General features: G+C 42.2%; 1 pseudogene; it reads left to right on the top strand.

The window, feature by feature from the left end:
• The first annotated feature begins 16,760 nt into the window (after positions 1–16,760).
• LOC147882647 (synaptotagmin-5-like) overlaps positions 16,761–24,379 on the top strand; it is a 50,492-nt pseudogene continuing 42,873 nt past the window's right edge.

The following is a 24,379-nucleotide window of genomic DNA, read 5'->3' as shown; positions in this document are numbered from 1 at the left end:
ATGTGTTGGACCCAGTGATTGGGACCACAATTTCCCAAACCGTCTGTTCCATTGCGTTCGGGAAGCCCAAAAACCCCTACTTGTCAGCTCTTGCATTATTCCATGGAGATTTGGAGAAATTCCGTCTCTTTGAGACGTTGAATCATCTGTTTCTCTGTCAAAAATCCATTGAAAGTGTCAAACCTTTGATTTTTGGGAAGATTACCAGAATTCGAGCAACTGCGTTCGAGTGAGGCGACTGTTCGAGCAAAGACTTTCATAAATTTTGACATTCTAGTGTGCTGATTTATGTTCAAAAAGTATCATGCATTGCTTACTTTTATGGTTGTTGTCCTATCCATGATATTATGAGTAATCAATTGTCTTACATATAAACAACAATTTTTAAAAATGTTTGGCTATGTTTTTGCAACGGTCAAGGAAGAAGGAGGGGTTGAAGAAAGGGGTCAAAGTATGTGTTTTTCTTGTGCAATTTCCATTTTCAAGGAAAAAAATAATGGGAGGAGGAGCCTCCCAAGAGCCCGTGATATCGTGGCCTCTTGAGAGGCTTCTCTTGCCAATTTTATTTGGGCCATAACTTGGTCAATCAAACTCCAAATATGGTGATACTTGTAGTCAAAATGATTGAAAATGAATCCATTTATCATGCTAAAGTGTCAAAATTCTAGATCTTTAGAAAGTTTGTACCTATCTTTGTTTCATTAGAGCTAGACCTTATCAAACTCTATATTTTCTTATGACCATGGATTTTTCTCATATAGAGTTCGGGTCCTTGGTTTCCTCCCTCCATCCCAGAGGTGTATGCATGGTCATGTACATATGAAGTTGATCTATATTTAGTTAGCATCATGGTCATAAGGTGATCAATAATTTATTAGTTTCATAGTTTAAACATTTTATTCATATGATCATTTCATGTACAAAATGGATCAAATCATATGGGTAGCATAAAATTCAATGAGCTACAAATAGCTATTTGTGATGGGTTTTGCTAGGAGGAGCTTCTATATCATGGGTGGGAGTATTGTTGTTTGTATGTAACTCCACAAAATAAAGAAACCCCTTCAACTCACGTGCTACCTTACATAATTTTAAGTGACTGCCTCAAGGTGTAGACATTGCAACATTTCCCCTTTTGTATCCATTGAATGATTGCTAACTTGGATGGATTTATTATTTATCAAATTATAGGTTTTCTCTTTGTATATTGCCGAGAATTTTCCCTTTCGTATTTATTGAATGATTGCTGACTTGCATGAATTTATGAGTTATCCAATAGTAAGTTTTATCTTTGTAAAAATAAGTAAAAACAATCTCTAATAGTGTCATGTAGATTCAACCATTTTTAGTAAAAAATTATTGCTACTATAGGTTTAGACAAAGTTCCTCACAAGCATCGCTCGAATTCCGAGCTCGCTCGAATGCAATCGCTCGATGTTTCAACTTACTTGATTTTTGGATTATAGGTCAATTGCAAGGGTTGACTCTCCGTTTCCCATTCATCGGTTGGGATTTTGGAGTTCCAGCACAAGAGAGATATTTGTAGATTGTCTTGCTGAGTCTAATTATGCAGTGAAGCCCATGTTTTGAGGCATCTTAGGTCCTATTTTCATTTGCCCTCATTGTCGTGGGACCATGATTTTTGTGACATACCTTATGCATATCGCTTTGAGTCGTATGTGCTCATTCGTGGTGTGCATTGGGTTGCAGTAAATGATTTATTGGCCATTTCTATGCACTGTGATCCTTGTTGGATGTGCTCTTAGGCAAAGATTGCCTTGTTGGATGCTATTTTGATGGACGCTTTGCACATGGATGCTATTTTATGCTAACGGATAGCTTTGACACATTGCAGTTAATGCACTGATAGCGATATGCTCTCTTGGATGAGACATTATTGATGCTTATGCCCACGGATGGTGTTTATGCTTGAGGCATTTTGCTCTTATTTGGCATTGGGTTTGCCATTGTTTTGTCATTGCAGGTTGGCATTTTCCTTTGGGCGAGATTTGCTCATATAAATGCATAGTATGTGCACATGAGATGCATTTGGATGCTTTGAGCTTTGAGTATTTTGATGATATTATCCTCCATTGTGGCAGACATATTTAGATGCACCTGGTATTTGGTGTGATTCTTTCTTGCAGGCACTAGCATTTGGGATTTTGCTTTATTTACATCATGGCATCCTCTTCCATGTCTGAAAATGAGTTTTTCAACATTAAAAAGTTTGATGGGACAAACTTTTCTTTATGGAAAGAACAGATAAGGGATGTTCTTATTCAAAAGAAGTAGATTAAACCCTTGGAAGGGATGGCAGCTAAGCCTACAACTATGTCTGAGGGATGATTGGAATGAGTTGCATGCATTAGCAAAGTCTACTGTTAGACTTCATTTCGTAGAGTCAGTTTATTTTACAGTAGTAAATTAGTAGACTATGGAAGATTTGTGGAAGAAATTATGTGCCACTTATGAGAAGGAAACTACCTCTAATAAAGTTTACCTGATGAAGAGGTTGTTTAAGCTGCAGATGAAGGAAGGGGTCTCCATTGCTTCTCACTTGAATGAATTCAATATATTTTTCAACAAGCTTCAGCCTTAAAAGCTGAATTTTGATGCGGAGACTAAGGAAATATTCCTCTTGTGTTCATTGCCATCCTCATGGGATACCTTTCGTACAGCTATTAGTAACTCTACACCTAGTGGAGTACTAAAGTTTGATGATGTTATCGGTAGCTTGTTGGTCGAGGACATTAGATAGAAGTCTATGGAAGGCAACAAGTAGGATGTAGCCTTAAATGTGCAAAGGGGCAAATCACAGTCTAGGGGGAAGTCTCAAGAAAGAGGAAACTCGTGTAGCAAATCTAGGGCATGGAACATTGAGTGTTACCAGTGTGGCAAGAATGGCCACATGAAAAAGGATTTCTACAAGCTAAAAAGAGAACAAAAGAATAATAAAAAGAATGCAAATTGGGGTGCAAATAAGAACGAAGAGAGTCCAAGGGAGGACAAAGGAAAAGTGAAGATCAAGCAGATCAATGTAGTCACTGATAATAGTGACACTGACATTCTCTTTATGTCTAGTCTACCTGCAGAATTGCTTACCATTTCAAATGATGTGTATTCCTAGGATTGGATTTGGATTCTGATGCTTCATTTCATGTTAGTCCCCATAGGGAATGGTTCTCCACTTATAACATTGGAAAGATAGGTTGTGTGCATCTTTGAAATAACTATGCATGTGACATAGTGGGAGTAGGTGACAGAAAGTTTTATTTTGCAAATGGGTCCTCTTTTGTTTTGAAAAATGTGAGACATGTGCCTAAGATGATCAAGATTGATGATGTTGGTTTTTAGACCACCTTTGGCTTTAGAGTTGGAAAATTCACAAGGGCTCTATGGTTATGGCAAGAGGTGCCAAGTGTGGGACTCTATATCCTTTACATGTATTCGGGGTGTTTGATCATGTTGTTGCAATAATCGAGTAGCCAAGTACTTCTTTGTGGCATTGTTGGTTGGGCCATATGAGCCAAAATGGAATGAAACTCTCATGCCGTTTGGGTTATGTACCGCATTTTGGTTTTTTTGACTTTGAATTTTGTGAGCACTGTCTCTATGGGAAGCTGACTAAATTAGCCCATAACAAAAGGGGAAGGAAATGGTAGTGTAGCTAGTGTAGCCATGCTATGCCTCTCCCTAGTCTGCAACAACCAAATCATATTTCAAAGATATTGAATATGCCTTTATAGGTATGATAAAAATTTGTTTATTTTCACCCAATTCCAACTGCCAACACAAGAGGGTTTTCTAGATATAGCTGCTCAAATACAAATAGCAGCCCACATCATGGGAACAAATATGGACATTAAAAGAAAGAGGGTTGTTATGTCAGTTTGCAAGAACAAGGGGAGCAAGGTATTGCTCCAAGTGATGCCTTAGCAGTTCATCTTAGTAATAGAAGAAATACTTATATGAGGGTGATGGAACAAACATACATAACAAAATTTCAAGCCTGGATAGAAATGGGTCTATTGTAATTTCATATTTCAACATTATGGGTTTAGAAGGGGGATAAATCCAAACTTACCTTTGCTATATAAAGAGGATTGGGATCCAAACTTCACTTAAACCATCAAGTTTGGCTCTCAATCCTCCTCCTATAGCAGCAAAGGCACCAACTCTTCAAAACTCTTCAAGCATTGTAGTGACAAAACTATTATAGCTCCTGGGAAGCATGCCAAGAAAAATCCTAGCCACCCTTGTCAAGTGCATTGTTTGACCAATTGCTGCTAGTTGATATCATACAAACTTCATTTTGGTTATGTACTAAATCTCTCTCACCCATGCTCATTCTGAAGGGCTTCATCTCAAGGTCTAGAATCCTCACATCATTATTGATCTTGTATATGTATTTGTCCTTTAGATTGGTCCATGTAGCAATCAAAGTGGTTGCAAGATGTATGTGAGGGAGCATGAGTAAGTCCTCAAATTCCAACAGAATCCTCCCTCATGTCAGTGCTACCAACCAAGCATCTAAAGGCACCAAGCACTCAATGATGTCCTTCACCTTCACAAAGGCATCTTACTCTTCTTCTGACCAGATCTCCATGTCAAACATCCTTATTGTTACCATAAGGTTTGCATGCCTTACCTTAGCAACACATGGAGATGCCACCAAGAAAAGCTCTGCCACTAGTACCACATGAGTTACCGTTGTTAACCCTTTGAATCTGAACTAGACTCCTTTTTCTTCTAAGCTGCCTTCTTCTTTCTACAATCCTTTGCAAAATGCCCTAGCGTATCACAATAGAACTTATTTTTTTCCTTTCTTTTCTTCCCATCCAAAGTGTTCTCTTCATCCTAAGGTTTTCCCTTATGGTGCTTGTCAGTCTGGCCTTTCCCTTGGCCTTATCCTCATTGGACACCTCGTACTTGTTTTCCCAAGCTTCGTCTTATAGAAGCATGGGAACTAGCTCCTCAAAAGTCACCGATGCCATCCATTGTCTTACATTCATCATTACTGCAAAACTCTTGTAGCTCTTGGGAAGCCACATCCAGCTAGCACCTTTATTGCCATCAAAAGTGGTACAGCCGACACCACCTCGTGCGTGGGACCATCCAAGAAACAAAAATGAAATGGGATCGTGAATCACAAAGATGATATGATGGCAAGGAGAGAATGAACTGACCCATAGCCCCATCACCTAGGAGTAGCCTTGATCTATAAGAGGGGTCTGGTTCACTTATGATGTCCCCATGGCCCCACCCCCCCAAGTGGACACACGAATTTTGGCTTGGCCAAAGTCAAGCATACTATGACTCAATGGTGATTAAGGTTTGGCAAGTGTGTCATGTGGTTTGCTTCATGGTAGACCACTACTTTTCTCCAAGCCTCATCCATTATTATTTATGGAGACTAGAAGAGAAGAACAAAGCACTTTGGGCGACATGAACCTTGTACTAAACATATAATTTTTTTGGGTAGGATGAATCAAAGGAGGCGGCTTGGGAAGAGAATGCCACTACTATGTTCAAGGCCAACAAATCCGAAGCATAGATTGCAAGCCTACAGGACAAATCTGAAAAGATGAAGCAAGAAGATTGTAGAAGGAAAGAAGGAAGCAAGGGAGACTCAGGCACATTGCAATAGAGTCGACAGGGAAAACAACTCACTACAAACTAGTGTCAAGCTCCTAGAGGCACAATGCACCAATGCTAAGGACTGTGGGGCTAAAGGCCATTGTGCCTTAGCCTCGGTTATGTACAATACTCAATCACCCACCAAATCTTGTGTGGCTCTGTTTTGGCTCTCTCTCTCTCTCTCTCTCTCTCTCTCTCTCTCTCTCTCTCTCTCTCTCTCACCCTCTTCCTCTCCGCTTCCATTGAGAGCATTCTCAACTGTTATCAAAGCCCAGGTGGTCCATTTGATTCTTGTGCATGGTCTAGTTGAGCCCGTGTGTGTGCCTGGAGCCCAAAGCTTGTTGCTACAACTTTGTGGGAGGAAAGAGAAGCTCTATGGGTGAGTTTACCTGCATCTTGGTGTGCAAAGACCTAGAAGGAACCTTTGGAAAGGTCATTTTGGTTTTCTCGAGTGGTTTTTGCAAGTCTACGAATGGGTTTTGGAGCAAAAAGATGTTTTTTGGCAATTCCCTGTTCCTTTCGATGATGCGATTGAGAGCCCGAAATGACTTGCAGAGGCAATCATTGTTTGATTTTGGTATCCATTACACTTCAAGAGTTTGAAAACCCCTGCATTCTTGAATTTGGGATCATTTCATTGGATTCCTTGCTCACTTTCTCTACTTCATTGTTTTTCTGCAAGTGCGTTGGAACTCAAGTTTGAAGCAACCATTCACAGATCTGTCAGCCTCGGTAGACTCAGGAGGTCCTAAAACTTCTGTGATGCTCATCATTTGCACTTTGATTGTGTTTAAAAACATATCAATTTGCTAGATAGTTTTCTAATCCTTGTGTTGGGACCCAGTGATTGGGACCACGGTTTCCAAAATCGTGTAATCCATTGCATTTTAGAGGGCTAAAAACCCCTATCTATTAGCTCTTGCATGATTCTATGGAGATTTGGCGAAGTTCCATCTCTCTAAGACATTGAATCGTTTGTTTCTCTATCAAAAATCCATTCAAAGGTTCCAACCTTTGATTTTTTGACACGTGACATTTCTTTATTGAGCCTTAGGCTTCTAAGGTTTCATTTATAGGTCACTTGCAAGCTTTGACTTGGGTTTACTTCACATCTAGATGGTGGCAAAGTTTTCTTTTGCAAATGGAACTCTAGATCCCTTACATGTATCAGGGGTGTTTGATCATGTTGTTGCAACAATGACCGAGCAGCCAGGTACTTCTTTGTGGCATTGCTGGTTGAGCCATATGAACCAAAATGGAATGAAACTCTTAAGCCATTTGGGTTATGTACTGCATTTGAGTTTCTCTAACTTTGAATTTTGTGTGCATTGGCTCTATGAGAAGCAGACTAAATCATCACATAATAGAAGGGGAAAGAAAGAGCTTGAAAGGATTGATTTGGTGCATTCACACGTATGTGGTCCCATGCCTACATGGTCATTAGGCGGGGTTGAATACTATGTGACATTCATTGATGATGCAACTATGAAAGTGTGGGATTATGCTATAGCTCGAAACAACAATGTGGTCCAGGTATTTCAGAAATGGTTGGCCTTGGTTGAAAATCAATTAGGTAGAATGCTTATATGCCTACGGGCTAACAATGGTGGAGAGTATCTCTCTCATGACTTTCATCATTTTTGTGATACACATGGGATCAAGAGGGAGCTCATGTCCCCTTCTACTCCAAAGAAAAATCCAGTTACAAAAAAGATGAACCACACCATTTAGGAAGGTTGTAATGTATGCTTTCCAATGCAAGTCTTTCTAGTGATTTTTGGGCTAAGGCAATGAAGATTGCAGTGCATGTGATCAATAGATCACCTAGTAAGAGTTTGAATGGTGGTATTCCTAAAGAGGCATGGAGTCGCAAGAAGCCCTCTTACTCTCATTTTCATATATTTGATTGTGAGGCATATGCACATGTGCCAAAAGAGCTTTGAAAGAAGCTAGACCCTAAGTCTAGAAAATGCATTTTTCTAGGTTATGGTGAAAGTGGAGAGATGGGCTATCATCTCTTGGATCTAGAAGCAAAAAGATCATACAAAGCCATGATGTGGTATTAAATGAGAAGTAGATGCATAAGACACCCATTAGGGATCTAGAAATGAGGAGAATCGCTTTCCAAGATGTGAATCCACCCGCATGTGTTGATAGATAGCAAGTTGTCCATGCACCAAATGTACAGGAAATGGTGCCACCAAGTACTCCCATAGGTACACAGTTAAGGGATAATGATGGATCATCTATTGGTGGAAATAATGAGCCAAATGAGGCTGATATGCAGACGGGAAAGCAACCTAAAATGCCCTTGAGAAGATCAACTAGAATGTCCACCTGATAGATTTCTTCCAAGGGTAGAGTATGTGATGCTTACTTATTGTGGGGAGCCTTCTTGCTACAAAGAGGCTATGATGCGTAAGAATCAGCACAATTGGGAGTATGCTATGCAATCAAAGATCAGTTCACTTATGAAGAATAAGACTTAAGACTTGATTTCTTTGCCACATGGAAAGAAAGCATTGCCATGTAAATGGATCTACAAGATGAAGATCACAGGTGATGATGTGCCTAAATACAAGGCCCGTTTGGTTGCTAAAGGGTTCAAGAAAGAGAAGGGTGTGGACTTTGATGAGATCTTCTTTGCGGTTAGGAAGATTACCACACTTAGATGTGTACTTGGACTTGTGGTAGCAGAGGATATGGAGCTTATGTAGATGGATGTCAAGACAGCTTTCTTGCATGGGATTCTGCATGAGGAAATTTAAATGGTACAACCAGAAGGCTTTGAAGAAAAGGGAAAAGAGCATTTGGCTTGTAAGCCAAAAAAGAGTCCCTATGGCCTTAAGCAAGTGCCTAGAGAATGGTATCAGAAGTTTGATGCTCTCATTTAATCCCAGGCTTTCAGAAAAAGTGAGATTGATCATTGCCCATACACTAAAAAGGCTAAGGATAATAGCCTAATACCACTGGCACTTTATGTGGATGATATGCTATTGGCTAGTAAGAGCACTTATGAGCTGGATGCATTGAAGGACAAGTTTCATGAGGCCCAGGACATGAAGGATTTGGGACCTGCAGGTCATATTCTTGGTATGAGCATCACGCGTGACTAGATTAGGAAACTCTTTTGGCTTTCACAAAAGGAGTACATTACAAAAGGATTGCATCGTTTCAACATGGAGGGGGGGAAGGTAGTGAGTACTCCATTGCCTCCATATGTGAAACTGAGTCAAGAAGAAAGTCCCAAATCAGATGAGGAGAGGGCCTTATGCATCAGCGGTTGGGGAGTCTTATGTATGCTATAATAGCTACTAGACCGTACATTGCATTTGCAGTGGGAGTTGTTAGCCAATATATGGCTAACCAGGAAAGAGACATTGGGAGGCAATTAAGTGCATCATGAGGTAGATGAAGGGTACCAAGGAGATGTGCATCTTCTTTGGCAGAGGAGAGATGCGTGTACGTGGGTACACAAATTGAGACTATGCAGGGGATGTGGATACCAAGAGATCCACTTCTAGTAATGTCTTCACCTTTGTAGGTGGTGTAGTGATGTGGATGTCTCGTGCATAGGAGTGTGTTGCTTTGTCTACCATAGAGGTCGAGTATGTTGTAGCCACAGAGGGTTGCCAGGAGGCTATATGGCTTGATTGCCTAGTGGGAGATTTGCGGATCCATACTGGTGTACCAACATTGCTTAGTGATTCCATGAGTGCTATTTAGCTATCATGAAATCGGATCTTTCATGCAAAGACAAAACACATTCAGGTCAAGTACCATCAGGGAGGTACTTGCGACCAAGTGCATAGAGCTTGTCAAGGTTCATACAGAGGATAACCCTATAGATATGCTGACAAAGATTCTACCTAGTCAGCAGTTTGAGCATTGTCATGTATTGATGGGCATTGGATATTATGCCCACTAGCTGTTCTTCCTTAAAGGCCAATGCACATTGGCCTTTACGTGGGAGGTTGTCGGTGTTAAAGGCCATTATGCCTTAGCCCTGATTCTGTACAATACTTAAACACATATATATATGGATGACATAGAATATTAGGATGTTCTGCATCCACCAAAACTTGTGTGGCTCTCTTTAGGCTCTCCCTCTATCTCACCCTCTTCCATTCTACTTTCGTTCACAGCACTCTCACCTTATAATCATTGTCATGATTAAAATTTTGTATCTCCTCAAGCATGCCAACAAGCAATAGACTAGCCATTCTGGTCATATCCATCATTGATTCGTTTGATCAATTACTGCCAGCTGGTCTCGCACCACCTTCATCTTGGTGATGTGCTCTTGTATTGAATGAATCTCCCTCATTAATGCTCATGCCATAGAGCTCCATCTCAAGGTCGACAATCGTCGTGTCATTATTCACATCGTACATATCCCTTAGTGTGGTCCACACCTTAAAGGAATAGTCTGTCATGTGAATGTGAGAAAGTACTGTATCTGCCATGGTGCCAATGATCATGGCTGAGGGCTCCACATCATGCATTAGCCAATATTTCACTAAAACAAGATTTTCCAGTGCATTAGCTGTTGCCATAGTTGCATAGAATGGAGTCACGGTGGACCAAGGTATTAACTCCACTCCCACCACAATCCCCTATGTCAATTGTTGCATGGGCTAGGGTCACCGTAGGCTAAGGCATTAACTCCACTCCCGTCAAAATCTCCCAGGTCAACCTCAAAACCAAATCGCTATGGGCTTTCATCTTCCACAATCGGTAATTTGTCCAATCCAAATTGCCCATCTCCCTAATAGGATATCTCATGGCCATGACTATGAAGTGAAAGAGATAGAGAGAAAAAGTCATACACCTGCCTGAATCTGAGTCACCCTTGTTCTCACAACTAGTCCTTCAGACATAGAAGCTAGATCCCAAGCTTGAATCAAGGTCTTCCTTTTTCCTTCAGAGCTCCAACCACTTGTGAACTTATGTTAAGGCTATGATGCCATTTTAAAAAAGGCAAACAAAGGGTATACATAGTGGAAGAGACTAACCCTAGATAGAGTCAAAGAGCCAAGAACCCACATGGTGGTGGATTTCAATCTCAAACTGAACTTTCCTTATTGTGTACTTACAATTGATACTTATTGTGTACATACAATAGATATGCAACATGTAATTGGAGAATGCTTAGGAGAGAGAGAAGCCGAGTGGCTATAATAGTGCCCTTTTGCCTTTAGAGCTCCAACCACTTATGAAGTTCTATTAAGGCTATGATACCATGTTAGAAAAGGCAAATTGAGGGTATACAGAGTGGAAGATACTAACGCTAGATAGAGCTAGAGAGCTAGGAACTCATGGGGATGTATTTCAATCTTAAACTTCTTTCCTTAGTGTGTACTTAGCGTAGATCTGCAATAGCAAGTAATTGGACAATGCTTAGGAGAGAGAGAAGCTGAGTGGCTATAATACTATCTCTTGTTATTTTTGTCCAAGATGGGAAAAATACAAAATACATTTGTTTGGTGTGCCACCCTCTATAAGTAGAGTGTTGGCTAGATGTGGACCTTTGAAGACACAAAATGTTGTTCTCCTACCTCTATGACAATTCCAAAACACTTGGCCTACGTGCTCCTCAAGAACTTAGGTGGGCCTCATAGTCATACCCCACAAACACACCTTCTCGTGGCCAGCCACAAGTAAGGTAGAGCTTCACCTCGAATCTTGACCTTCTCAGTACTTTGAAATGTAGCCAATGGTGAGGCACAAGTTTGTTGTCCTTGATGTCAGCCAATGATGAAGAGAGAGTTGTGAGCTTCTTTTTTGCTACAACAATCAGCCGCCTCCTTTGCTCTTGAATAATTCCTTAATGTATGCTTTCTACAGTTCCAATTTCCTCTCAAACTAGGTAGATAAATAGCCCATGAGTAGCTCCTTTTATAGGGCTCAATGGCCCCCCAAATAGCTAGCCCACTACATGTCGGCTGACCTATTCAACCCCACCTTTAACTCTTTTTGGCTACTGTGTTGGTCCCACCAAGCCACATGGTAGACAACAACTAGCCTAGGCACCATACAATCCTTGTTGGGGTCTTTTCAAGGCATTTTGCTAGCCTGAGCTCTGCTCTAGCTAGCCACCTATTGGCTCCAATACTCTACCTCTATTCTAGACATAAAGTGCATCAATTACACCTGTCTAGATCCATATAGAACCTTGCAACCCTTTGTATTGATCCAGACACAGGCATTGGATCATATACAACTTCTCTCGGGGTGTTAACGCCCTGCTCTAGACATGACTCTGCTCCAAAATATGTTGTACTTCTTCTAATTGGCACGTGGAATCTTCATATAGTTTCTATCCCCGGGAGGCTCCACCTTGCCAGGTAATCTCCTAGATGTGTTGCTCACATGGTAGCTTATGTGATGTCAATGGGTAGCCCCATTTCCCTTGTTTTTTATGTGAATATGTTCCCCACATGGCAGCCAATATGCTATGCATGTGATGCTTGTTGACCAACACATCATGGTCCACCTCCCCCATGCTCTTCTCATATGGGGGCTTACAGATGGGGGGGTGACCTTAATTCAAGCCCTCCACAGCAGCGAAGAAGCTATCAAAGCCTTCCACACTCCATAATGACTAATTTCTAAATTCTTCCTTAGTGAATCACTTGGAAAAAGTATATTTTTTGTTTGACATAAGTATGAAAGAAAATTTCATGCGGAAAAAGATAACATAATGAAACACAAGTACACAAATAAAAAATTGAAGAGAATTAAGAATTTTAATATACTGAAATTGATGATACAACTAATAGATGTTGAGTTGTCCACACGTGCTCTCAAGAGAGAGCTTCGATGGTGATCTGCATAGATGATGGACGAAGGACTATGAGCACTAAAGATATGACATGTTTCAAGACAAGTGGGGTGACTATTGTATAGTGGGCAATTGGGTTTGACTAATTAGCTAGCTCTAGATCCTTTAGAAGTCATAGTGTCAAGTGGACTATAGATCATATATAGGTCATGTCATTGGGCTAGGAGTCATCGGATGCCTCCTTGGACCCTCGGTTGTGGGGGATGTTGCCCCCCAGCACCCTCACTTCTTAAGGGCCCAACTAATGCCCCCCCAACCCCCCCTTGAGTCTATTATCAAGCTCTATTCTACTCGACTACATGTTAAGTTCATATAGGCCATCTCAAACTAAGATCCTTTCTAGTGTTTAGATGGAGGATTGAAGGCCAACCATGGCTTCTCCTCATATGGGGGCCTTACAACACTGGGCACTCGAAATCTTGGTAGGTGATATATAGGAGAGGTGGAGATTTTACCTAATTCTAACATTCTTACTCAATGTTCACTAGAAGATGAACTATATGTTCCAGCCCAACACCGACTCAATGAAGATGCTGAGCTAGTTGCTCGGGTCCAAACAACTTGTGACGATAGATCTGAGTACTTGGAGGGCTTAGGCAAATTTGTTGAATTTGAAGGTGTAAATATTAGCTTGGGCTACTGGAAAAGTCTCTAGATTCACCATTGGGCTAATATGCAAACTTATTTTTCCCTTGGACTCCAGCCACTAAAGCCAAAAGACAAGGGGAAAGGCCAATCAAGCTAGAACATCCTCAATGTGAATCAGAAGCATGCCCTTTAGAGTAGCAAGGAACAACCACCAAAGCCACTAGAGAGGGGTCACCAACTCTATTCCTTGTAGAAGAATGGTTGTGTTACAATATCCAATACCGTATTACCTTGGATTGATGTGACAACTACAGTGTACAAGAGGAGCTTAGAAAATATTATCATTTATTTGCACATGCCATTTGGCAATCCCTCAATCAAATGTGCCATGTCACAGCCAATTTCACTCAAGTGGGGGTAGTTGAATATAAAGCAAGGATACTGGAAGAAGAAAATGAGCAATTTCCCATGATGTGCACATCCTTTGAAAAAGATTTTTAAAAATGGCAAATCAAAGCTGTAAGGGTAGTGGAGGAGCACACAACATTATTTCACAAAGTGGACAAAGCAAAAAGTGAGGCAAAGGCACAAAGGGAGAAGAGAAAATTAATGATCATCTAAAAAGAACTGAAGGAACCGAGCCAAAGCATCCCGAGCACATAGCAACCGAGTGGATCAAGAGAGCATGGAGTGTAAGACCCATTGTGGATTTATAGAGGCAAGAGTCGAGGTGACTGAGAGGCAAGAGTCAAGGTGACTAAGGGCAAAGACCCCAGACATCAAAATCAACCATGAAGGAACAAAGATCCCAAGGGAAAAGGAGGCGTGGGTGTGATAGGAGTGTCTACAACAACATGGTAGGAGCTTCTAGTAAGCCAACCCCCACGGAGAAAGCACCAAGTAAAAAACCAAACCAAGGTGGAGAGCAGGACCAAAAAGGGCAAAACATGAAGCCAAGCTACGATTGGAATAGTAGTGAATCAAAGAGCTCTAAGAGTAGAAGACAACCTTAGGCATGCCCTAAAGGAGGAGCCCGTTGAATTTGAGCCAAATTTCATGCCACCATCGATGCCTACTGTGCACCAAGGCAAATGTTGCTCCTTGCACACGAGTCAAGAGTGAGCGAACTCCAAATGAGGGCACTCATCTTACCTATCTCCCTCTCCATCCCACCAAACACTAAGCAGGCATGGTGAAAGCCACTAAGCTATGGATTGACAAAGTGAAGAAGATTTCAGAGGTAGTGGCAACTTATAGAACGATGCTATTGGGCAACCTTATGTGACTTCAAAAGACGCACACTACCAATGAACTCATCCTTGTAGTAAAGGTCATGAAGGATGAATACTACAAAATTCACTAGGTATCAAAGCTGGAGGCCACACAAATCTTCAACCTCTGTGCAAATGCAGCAACTAGTAGCTTCTAATACCATGATGGAAAAGCAACACTCTTGTCGATACCACGAGCAATGAAGGGAGATCCAAGCCATGAAGGAATGCTTAAGCAAGAGTTGGGACGAACCTTGAACCCTCAAAACAATGTATCAAGGATTCAATGAAGGCCTAGAACAAATGCCCTAGGGAGAGGGAGAGAAGACCTTACCGAAGAGCATATGAGCAAAGGGCAAGGTGAAGTGGAAAGCACCTCCTCCACACTGGTCAACATAGTATACACGATTCCCGAACCAACCTAGCGTTGTGCTATGAGACAAAAGAGAGATAGCAAGAGCCATGACTATCATAGATCGGGGGATGTCAAAGAAGCCAACAAACATAAGATCCGTGAATGTGAGAGTATTGGAGCTAGATCGATAAGATGTAATGGCACCTACCCATCAAGTGTTAATAATTGTAATCATCGATGAGAGTACCCACTACAAGTGTTAAAAAGAGTGGTGTATATAAAGTCGTAGGAGTTTGGGTCACCTTACTGCTAGACAACGCATATGCCTAGAGTGTGGACTTAGTACCATTTGTATCTTGAGTCCCATTTTGACTATGTAATAGAAGAAGAACATTTCCAATTAGTTGTGGATCTCTCTCTCTCAATATATTTGTTTAAATATAAATATATAAATATATATAAAATACAAAGACATAAATATGTATGTATAAATTTGTACAAAGAGAAACAAATATGTATGTATGTATGTAGAAATTCTCTCTTTCTCTCTCTATCTATATATATATATATATATATATATATATATATATAGTTTAAACATAAATAGATAAATAAATTAATAAATAGATATATATATAAATGTAAATATAAATATATAAATACAAATACATATAATGTATAAATTTGTTTGAATATATATGTATTTAAATATATTTCAATGTATCTATACAAATATATTTTTTATTATAATATTTATATAGCTATAAATAAATAATATATTTACATAGCTCTAGTTATTTATACAAACAACGTGTGTGTGTGGGTAGAGGTTTGGCTTGCTTTTTGGAGAAATCAACTGCTTGTTGAGAAGCCACTGAGATGGGTCAACTAAAAATCAAAAACTACATGTGTGGCAGTTTATATAACTGCAATTATGATCTATAAGAGAAATCGAGCGACCACGAAATTGCCAAAAGAAGATCAGAATTTGAATTTCACCTAGCACGCTGCTCGTAATAATTTTACCAGTGTTCAACTACGATTATGACTATTAACATTTAGGTAATGTGCTAGTATCTTATCCATTCGCGAGACTTATCTCGGTGCTAATATTCTTGGCATTTATATTCTCGGCCTTAATATTCTTGACGTTATCTCGGCACCCAAGGAAGGGCACGTTCCCTTGGATTACAACTCTTTGGAAAAGGAAGCGTGCCGCCTCCCCGCCCATACTATGTGTGGTTATAAGAATTATACATTATACATTATCATATAAATATTTTTAATTGCTCGTCCATGCAAAATTGCTTGTTTTCAATCTGAATTCTTTTAACATTCCTCTCTTTTAATGCATGTTATCGATGTGAAGGAGCAAGGAAAGCCAAGATGGATGCAAGATCAAAGGATGACGACACCTTTATTCATCGATGCGAGGGAGCAAGGAAATCCAAGATGGATGCAAGGTCGAAGGATGACAACACCCTTATTCATATGGTTGTAGTGCATGCTTCCAAAATATGGACATCACAAAATTAATAATAAATCAATATCCCTGACCTTTGCAAGGAGAGTTGGGTCCTAACGGACTTTGTGTCACGTCTCATGTCCACAATTTTACTCATTTACTTTTTCCTTAAAATTTTGATAAAATACTAGGATTCAAGTTCAATATCGAGTTAGTTACGTGCTCCACGATCGAAAGGCTACTTATTGCAAATCTAGTTTAGTCTAGTCTAGAGGTTACGTATCCAACCTAGTTATTCACGAGAGTGAAGGGGAAGCATGCGAGTGTGCAAGGAGGTACCATGTGGCAAACTCGTTTGAGTGCTACATGGCACCATAGAAACAAGCAAATAGAGAAGAGAAGAAGAGAAGGGAAGAAGAGAAAAGAGAAGAGATACAAAAAGATAGAAGCATTGGGGGGATGATGAGGTGGAAGAGTTGAAACGGTGGATGGGAAGAAGATCGGACGGCGGATAAGAGGGGACGTGGAGGAAAGAGGTGGAGAAAGGGGGTCGTCGTCTGCATGCAAATTTCCGAGCTTCATTTTGTGTGTGGAGTTATGGAATTCCCGTCCCTTCTCGAGCTCCTCTCCCTTCCGAGCACCAACGTCCTCCTGCTTTGGGCCTCCAACGTCTCCCTCCTCTCCTACCATTTCTTTCAATGGAGCCTCTCCCTCCCCCCTTTCCTCCGCTTCCTCCTCGGTTTCCTCTCCTCCATCGCCATCGCTTTCGTCTTCCACCTCCTCCAACACCATCGCTCACAACTTCGCAAGACGAAGGCCTGCCTACCACCCTTCCTCCTTTCCTCCTCCCTACGTCGTGTGGCTCTCGTTTTTCACGTACTTCAAAACGCTGCTTTCGGAGCTGTTCGTGATTTTGCGGTCGTTTCTTTCACTGCTTTTCCTCGTAGCTGTAGGCTATAAAGCGGTACATAATTCCAAGAAGCAAACTTGACGATTTGTGGTTCCGCTGCCAGGCAGCCTTTATGTACCAAATGACGAGCCTGAAGAAGGAGGATTTGTCCAGGCTGCTGCCTCAAGACGCTGCCAGCTCTGCCGCGTCCAAGGAAGAAGACGAGGTACTTCTCGATTGAATACCTGTTATGAATCTGTGATGAGGTACACGTTATGAATAATCGTGATCTGTTATGAATATCTGCTGATGAGGTACTTCTCTATCGCACAACTTGCCACTCCGACTTGCATTCTATTCTTCAGCTTAATTGGCTTAATTTGGAGCTCGCAAGGGCGTGGTCCTATCTTGACCAGGTATAATCAGTCACTGGAGACTGCATTCTTTACATGACCGCGTATATTCTGCTATAGTGGACACACAACTCGCTGCTGCTATGGTTGAAGTAGCTATGCATTTTGGTTAGGCTCTGTCCGACCTTGTGAAAGAAAAATTACAGCCAATACTTATCAGTACAAGATGGGCTTACTTGCAGAAATTAAGATATTATCCTTGTCATTTGGGGAAGAGAGTCCCTTCTTCCATGGTAAGTGCGCAACGAATTTGCGGGATTGTGATATTTGCACAATATTTTCTCTCTCGCGTTTAGTTTAAGACTATCCACGATTCTACATACATTAACGAGTGATTCTATGCCTTATTTAGTATGCAATCGATAAACGTTGATGGGATAAATGGAGGTAGGGGTCAAGGTGGAGGAAGGTGGTGAGGACGAAGTGTCCGTGCAAGCAGAAGCTGAGTGGAAAGCGGCGAAAGAGGACATAGTGTTCGAAGCGAAGACAATAGGCCCAGATTTTAACGTTAAGGTTCGTGTCATTGATAGGGTATCTTTTGAACCAATACACAGGTTATTGGAAAACAATGCCGGTTGCTTGCTTTCTTCAGGTTCAAAATCTTCGCATTTCTGGAACACTGAAGCTCGTTTTTAAGCCCGTTACTCAGGAACTGCCTGGTTTCGGAGCAGTGTTGGTTTCTATGACTGATATCGTAAGCTGCCTTCGTAATCGTCGACGATTGCTGTTTCCAGATTAATTTTGTAATCGCAGTAGATTGAAGTTTTGTGTTTTTCGAGAGCCGGCTTTCCTGTGTTATTCAGTGCCACCTCAAGGAATTACAATATGTTGTCGTCCTTAATTGCTGAGTCAAGTTCCATCCAATTCCACAGTACAGCGATTCGTAAATTTCCAGCTATTGCATACTACCGGAAATATGGACCCGTTTCATTAAGCATTGTCCTATATGCCTTATTATCAGCCAGAGATAGAATTTGATCTGAGAATAACTGATGGGGACATCAATGCGCTACCTGAAGTGGACAAGATGATTGATGTAAGTTTTCTGCGCTCTCGCGGGAAGTTATGATTTGTCTAGAAATTTGCTCAGCTACGTCCTCCTCACAGAGTTCTATTCGAACTGCGATCGAAGACTCCTTGGTGTGGCCCAGTACTCCCAGGGGATTACAGGTCAGATTTCTTGGATTGGAGATTATTATCCTCGTTTTGGAGATGAATTCCTCATTCCCTCGGGCCTCATCCCACATTTGTCTGAGCAGCTTCTTGGAGTTGAGGCCGGTTGGAATACTCGATGTTTCATTGATTGAAGCGACGGACGTGTTGAACACTGGTATCCTGGGCAAATCAGATTGCTTCGTGATACTTTATGTGCGAAAGAGGCCTGACCGGATCAAACGCAGCACCACCAAGAAGAATACGTTGCAGGGATTCAGGCTTGAGGTGAGTGCCAAAACCAAGTCAAATTGATTCACTCAAGAGGTTAGTTTATGGAAAATCTGTCTTTTGAAAAGAAATCGCGGCGACGGATGACTTGCCGGATTTTTATAAGCAATTGGGGGATGCTGGTGCTGGTGCTGTTGCTGTTGCTGTTGTTATTGCAGGTGGATGACCCTCAGTATCAAAGCCTAACTGTACAATTAATGATCGAAGAATCTTTTTCTCAAGCCGAATACATTGGACGTGCCGTTGTTCCTTTGAAGGACGTGCGTCTCGCTCCTCCAACTCTCTCCAACTTTTAAGAGCCTTTTTCTTAGTTTTGGGCCAAACTGACTTTCCATCAAGATCTTCTGCCCCCCTTGTGATATTTATATACTTCCTGCTTTTGTTTTTACTGTTGATTTTGTGATGGGAAAGGTTATCTGGTTCTCATTGGAAACTTCTGTTCACATTCGTTTTAATAATATTGCAATAGCTGGGTCCTCACGAACCGAAGGAAATGTGGCTGGATATGGTGGAGAATCCGAGATTACAAATTCAAGCTACCAGGCCTCGTGCGCGTGTACACCTCATACTCGTGTACGAACCATTTGAGAAGGAGTCTAGGGATGAATCGAAAGATGAGCCCGGAAGAAGCAGTAGTACAACTGCTAAGGAAGGTGAGCATGGTGAAGAGAGAGTGATGAGGGGGCAAAACGACGACCAGAAATCAAAGGAGATCGAACAAAAAGGCAGGGAAGATAGAGAAGCAAAATCTGAAGGCAAGCCCTGCCTTATTACTGTCCATGAAGTTATTCAGATTACTTCAGATACAATGACATGCATACTTCAAAGGTGTGTCTCACCTAGAAATGCATACTTCAATGCATACTTAAGAGAGGTGTCTCCACCTAGAAATGTATACTTCATAGGTGTGTCTCTTCAATCTACACCCCCTTCTTTTTTGTGTCCAACGGCAGGCCTGATTGTCATGAGCTTCTTGAAGGAGAGATCCTAAGGAATTCGCAAATATGTTTTGTTAATCACATTCAAATGAATTTGTCTTGTTAATCACGAAAAAATGTATTCTTAATCACAATTTGCCACCACACACACAACGAACGTGTGCCAATACCCAAATAAACATGTAAGGGATGTGAGAGAGGTCAATACAATAAAGAGTGTCTCCTTTCAAATGAAAGCGGTAAGGAGAGTCTTCTATATACTTCTTTGCAGAGACTAATCCTATACATGAGAGGAGGGAGGTTCGCAGGAGGTCCGACGGAGGAATTCTAGAGGTTCGGAGGGAGTGGAGAGGTGTGGACGCATCTACACCCCTGGAGGAAGAGATGGCATAGGTTTGGAGGGGGTTGGCACGAGGATGTTTAGGGAGAGTAGTAGGCTTGGGGAGAGTAGGAGAGGTATGGGGAGTGGACGGAGGGGGTTGGCATGGGGATGTTCGGGGGGAGTAGTAGGCTCGGGGAGAGGAGAGGTATGGGGAGTGGACAGAGAGGCGGCCACGTAACGGGAGGCAGAGATGAGGTAGGAGGGCAGCAGAGGGCGTAGGTCACAGAGGGTGGCATGCATCAGTAGACACATGGTGGGACAACAGAACAGCACGGACTGCAGGTAGGGGTAGAGCTGATGTGGTGGGAGCGGCCAGATTGTAGATAGGGGCAGGGACTGCTGAATCGTGGCGGGAAGGCAGATATCCATGTGGCAGGGATTGAACTGTAGCGACAGGGTGGATATCCCTGTGGCAGCACGTGAGAGGTGATGACAAAAGTGCCACGTGGCATCGATGCGAGTGGGCGAGTCTTGCCATCGGCGGCCACTGCAAAGCACTGTAGAGAGGGAGGGGTGAATGCCCACCATCGCGCCAAGTCTAAGGATCACCACGTGTTGCAAGCGACGGAAGCCGCTGAATGGCCAGCACTTACATGCATGTGCATGCTCACATGCTTGTGTCTCAAGTTGTACCAACCTGGCCTCTACATGTTCATCTTCTGTCATCCTCTGTTCTCATGCTAATCTCAAGGCCGGAATCTCTATCTCTAGTGGTAAAACTGCCTCAGTACCATACATCAACTCAAAAGGAGTGTGACCTGTAGACATTTTATGGGTGATATTGTAAGCCCACACGGCTTCGGTGACCTTCTGATCCCACTGGCTCCTGTTCCTTGTGGCCATTTTCCCCATGGTTTTACAAAGGAGGCTGCTGGTCCGCTCCATTTGTCCCACGGACACTAGATGATAGATGCTAGAAGTGCGGTGATCAATACCCATGCGATCCATGAGCAACTCCACTTCTTCATTTAAGAATGGACTCCCATGGTCAGATACTATTTCCATGGGTGTCCCAAACCTTGTGTAGATACGTTCAAATATGAAATTTGAAACTGCCTTACCATTTACAGTAGGGAGGGCGATAGCTTCAGCCCATTTAGTGACATACTAAGTGGCTACCAGAAGATACTTCTTTTTGCGGGCAATCATGGGCAGGGGCCCAACAAAATCTATTCCCCACTTTTGAAACGGATGGATGGACATCACTGGGTGATGTTGCCCAGGACGCAAATCCTTCCTACCAAAGAATTGGCATGGTTCACAAGTTTTGCAATACATAGTGACATCCTTGAACAAGGTTGGCCAATAGTACCTAGCATGTAAAATCTTCTTAGCTGTATAGTCCTCGGCAGAGTAGCCTCCACAAAATCCATTGTGATATTGCTTCAATACCTTAGGTACTTCATCTGCATCAATGTCCCATCTTAGTATCCCATCCATGCCTTGACGGTACAACACCCTATCAAAGAGAGTGTAGCGCCTACTATCTCTGCGGATCTTCTTTCTCTCATAGTACTTTCTGGAGGAAAGGAGAAAGTGGTCAAAAATCTATAGATACCACCATACCATGGATCCCCAACTTCTATGGCTGCTACAAGGGTTACATCGAGGCACTCCTCTAAATCAATCAAAGCATTTTTCAAGTTGGAACAACCCCCTTTTACAATTTTGAAAGAAAAATCATATTCTTGTAAAACTGCCAACCATTTGGCCAACCAGCCCATGGGATTTGGTGATTGAAGAACCTGCTTTGCAAGACCATTACTATAGATTATAATGAAGGACTTTCTAGCCACATAATGCTTAAATTTCTCAATGCAGAATACCAAAGACAAAGCATGCTTGTTAGCCTTAGAGTAGCATTGTTCAGTTTCTAGCAATTGTCGAGAAGCAAATCGAATGTTATACATAAACCAATCCTCCCCTTGCTGGAGAAGAATACCCACCAGAGTGTGCTCACCAAACCCAAGATTGATATAGAAAGTCTTTGACCAATCAGGATTGCATAGAATGGGTTCTGAAGCTAGAGCACTCTTGATTTGTACAAACCCATGATCACAATCCTCATCCCAAGAGAAATCAACTCCATCTTTTAATAGCATAGTCATGGGTCACATAAAAGCAACATATTGATCAATGAAGCGGCGATAGTATCTTGCTCGATTGACAAATGAGCATACCTGACATTTGGTTATTGGTAGGGAGAGCTTGAGGATAGCTTCTACCTTCTTGAGGTTAGGCTTGATGCCCTCGGAGGAGACAATATGTCCCAGTGACCTCCCTTGAGTGGCTCCAATGGTGCATTTATCAGGGTTGAGGCTGCCATTCACATCATTGACCCTTTGGAAGGCCAACCTAACCTTCATGACATGCTCCTTACGTGTCAAAAATATACAAAAATCATCTAAAAACACCTCCAAGAAAACCCCCAAATATGGAGCAAACACCATCTGCATAAATCTTTGAAAGGTAGCAGGAGCATTGGTGAGGCCAAATGGCATTACTTTGAATGCAAACGTCCCCCAAGGTGTGGCAAATGTGGTTTTAAGCACATCCTCCTCAGCAATTCTGATTTGATAAAACCCAGAGTAACCATCACAGAAAGTATACATCTCATGACCACTTACCTTCTCAAGAATGAGGTCTTGAAAGGGAAGAGGATGATGGTCCCTCTTGGTGGCCACATTGAGTTTCTCATAGTTGATGCAGACCTGCCACTTGTTGTTTTTCTTTGGGGTGACTACCACTGGTGAAACCCATTTAGTATTGTGAACCGGAACAATAAACCTAGCTTCTACAAGTTTCTGCAACTTTGAGTGCAAAGCATTGGTCCGTAGGGGCCCTAATCTCTGATGCTTCTGATCCACAGGCTTTGCATCAAGCTTCAGCTCTATCTTGTGCTCTATGCCAGTCACATGGCGAAGGTGGCGGTAGCTAGTTGCGAAGAGGTCAGGGAAATCTTTGAACATTTCTAGGAACTCATCTTTCTCACTTGGCATGAGGTCTGGGGAAAGCATAGATTCAAGCTGTTGAGGACTAGCTGTTACCTTTTCTATAGGTGGCGGGGTCGGAGACACCCCCATCAGGTAAACTTCCTCCTCTGAGGACTCCTCCCCCCCATCTGATTCTTCCATTGATTCAAACAGCAAGGATGAGAGAGTATCACTGTCTTGCTCCTCTTCTTCTTCTCATTCAGTGCCACCTGGTTGCATCGGGATCTTCTCCTTAGAAGCACCAAAAGACATGTGTCCTATCTTCCAATAGCTGACTGCATCAGTCTTTCTCAACCATGGTCTCCCAAGTATGGTTGGGTAACTCCTTCCTGTATCTTCGATGTCCGCTACATAGAAATTGACGGTGGTGGTCAACCCATTGACAGTGATGGGCAAATCCTCAATGACTCCCAGGGTGGCAAGTCGTTGACCATCTGCTACCTTAATTCGAGTGGAGGAATGCCTTGTGCATTTCAAATTCAATTTCTTCATGATTCGGGGCACTATGATATTACATGCAACTCCCCCATCGACACACACACTTCTTACATGGCAATTATCTATGATGACATCTACTGTATGTGGGTGCCAATCAATTTCTTCAGAGATAGAAGAGACCTCTCGTACCTTTTCCTTTTTCTTGCTCCTCCTTGTTGAGAGCCCTTGTTGAGCTCACGTCTCACCTTAGGGCTTAATGCTATTAGTTGAGGGAGCGTGATGCTCAAAGACCGATGAGCAAGGTCCTGAACGACCAAATAGTCCTCTTGCCCTGAGCCGATGGGAAAATCCAAGGGCATCCACTTACTCCTGCGAGATCTTTTAGTCTTCTCTGTTGGTGGGTCTACCATCTCAGCATCTGAGGGCTCTAAGAAGGACACCTTCTTCTTGGGGCGACCCGGGCCACGGTTTGGAGAGGGATCCAAGGATGGCTCCTTTTCCCGAGGTCAAGGATCTCCATGTCAAAATCCTTGGTGCCTGACTCACTTAGAAGATTCACCCTTGGAATATTGGGACATTCCATGCGATAATGACCCTTTTGGTGGCACTCGTAGCACACAACATTAGCACGTTCTCTTGGAGGGCGATTGGCTTGATTTTTGATGCCCACCATCTCAAGCCGAAGATCATTCAGGGCCTTGGCTAGGTCATTGACTCTGG

This window comes from Dipteris shenzhenensis, chromosome 29 (assembly GCF_047967505.1).
Source record: "Dipteris shenzhenensis isolate YYH24624 ecotype China chromosome 29, Dip_SZ_1.0, whole genome shotgun sequence".
Classification (NCBI taxonomy): domain Eukaryota; kingdom Viridiplantae; phylum Streptophyta; class Polypodiopsida; order Gleicheniales; family Dipteridaceae; genus Dipteris; species Dipteris shenzhenensis.
Note: the sequence above shows the minus strand (reverse complement) of the source record. Positions and strands in the feature narration are given on the sequence as shown.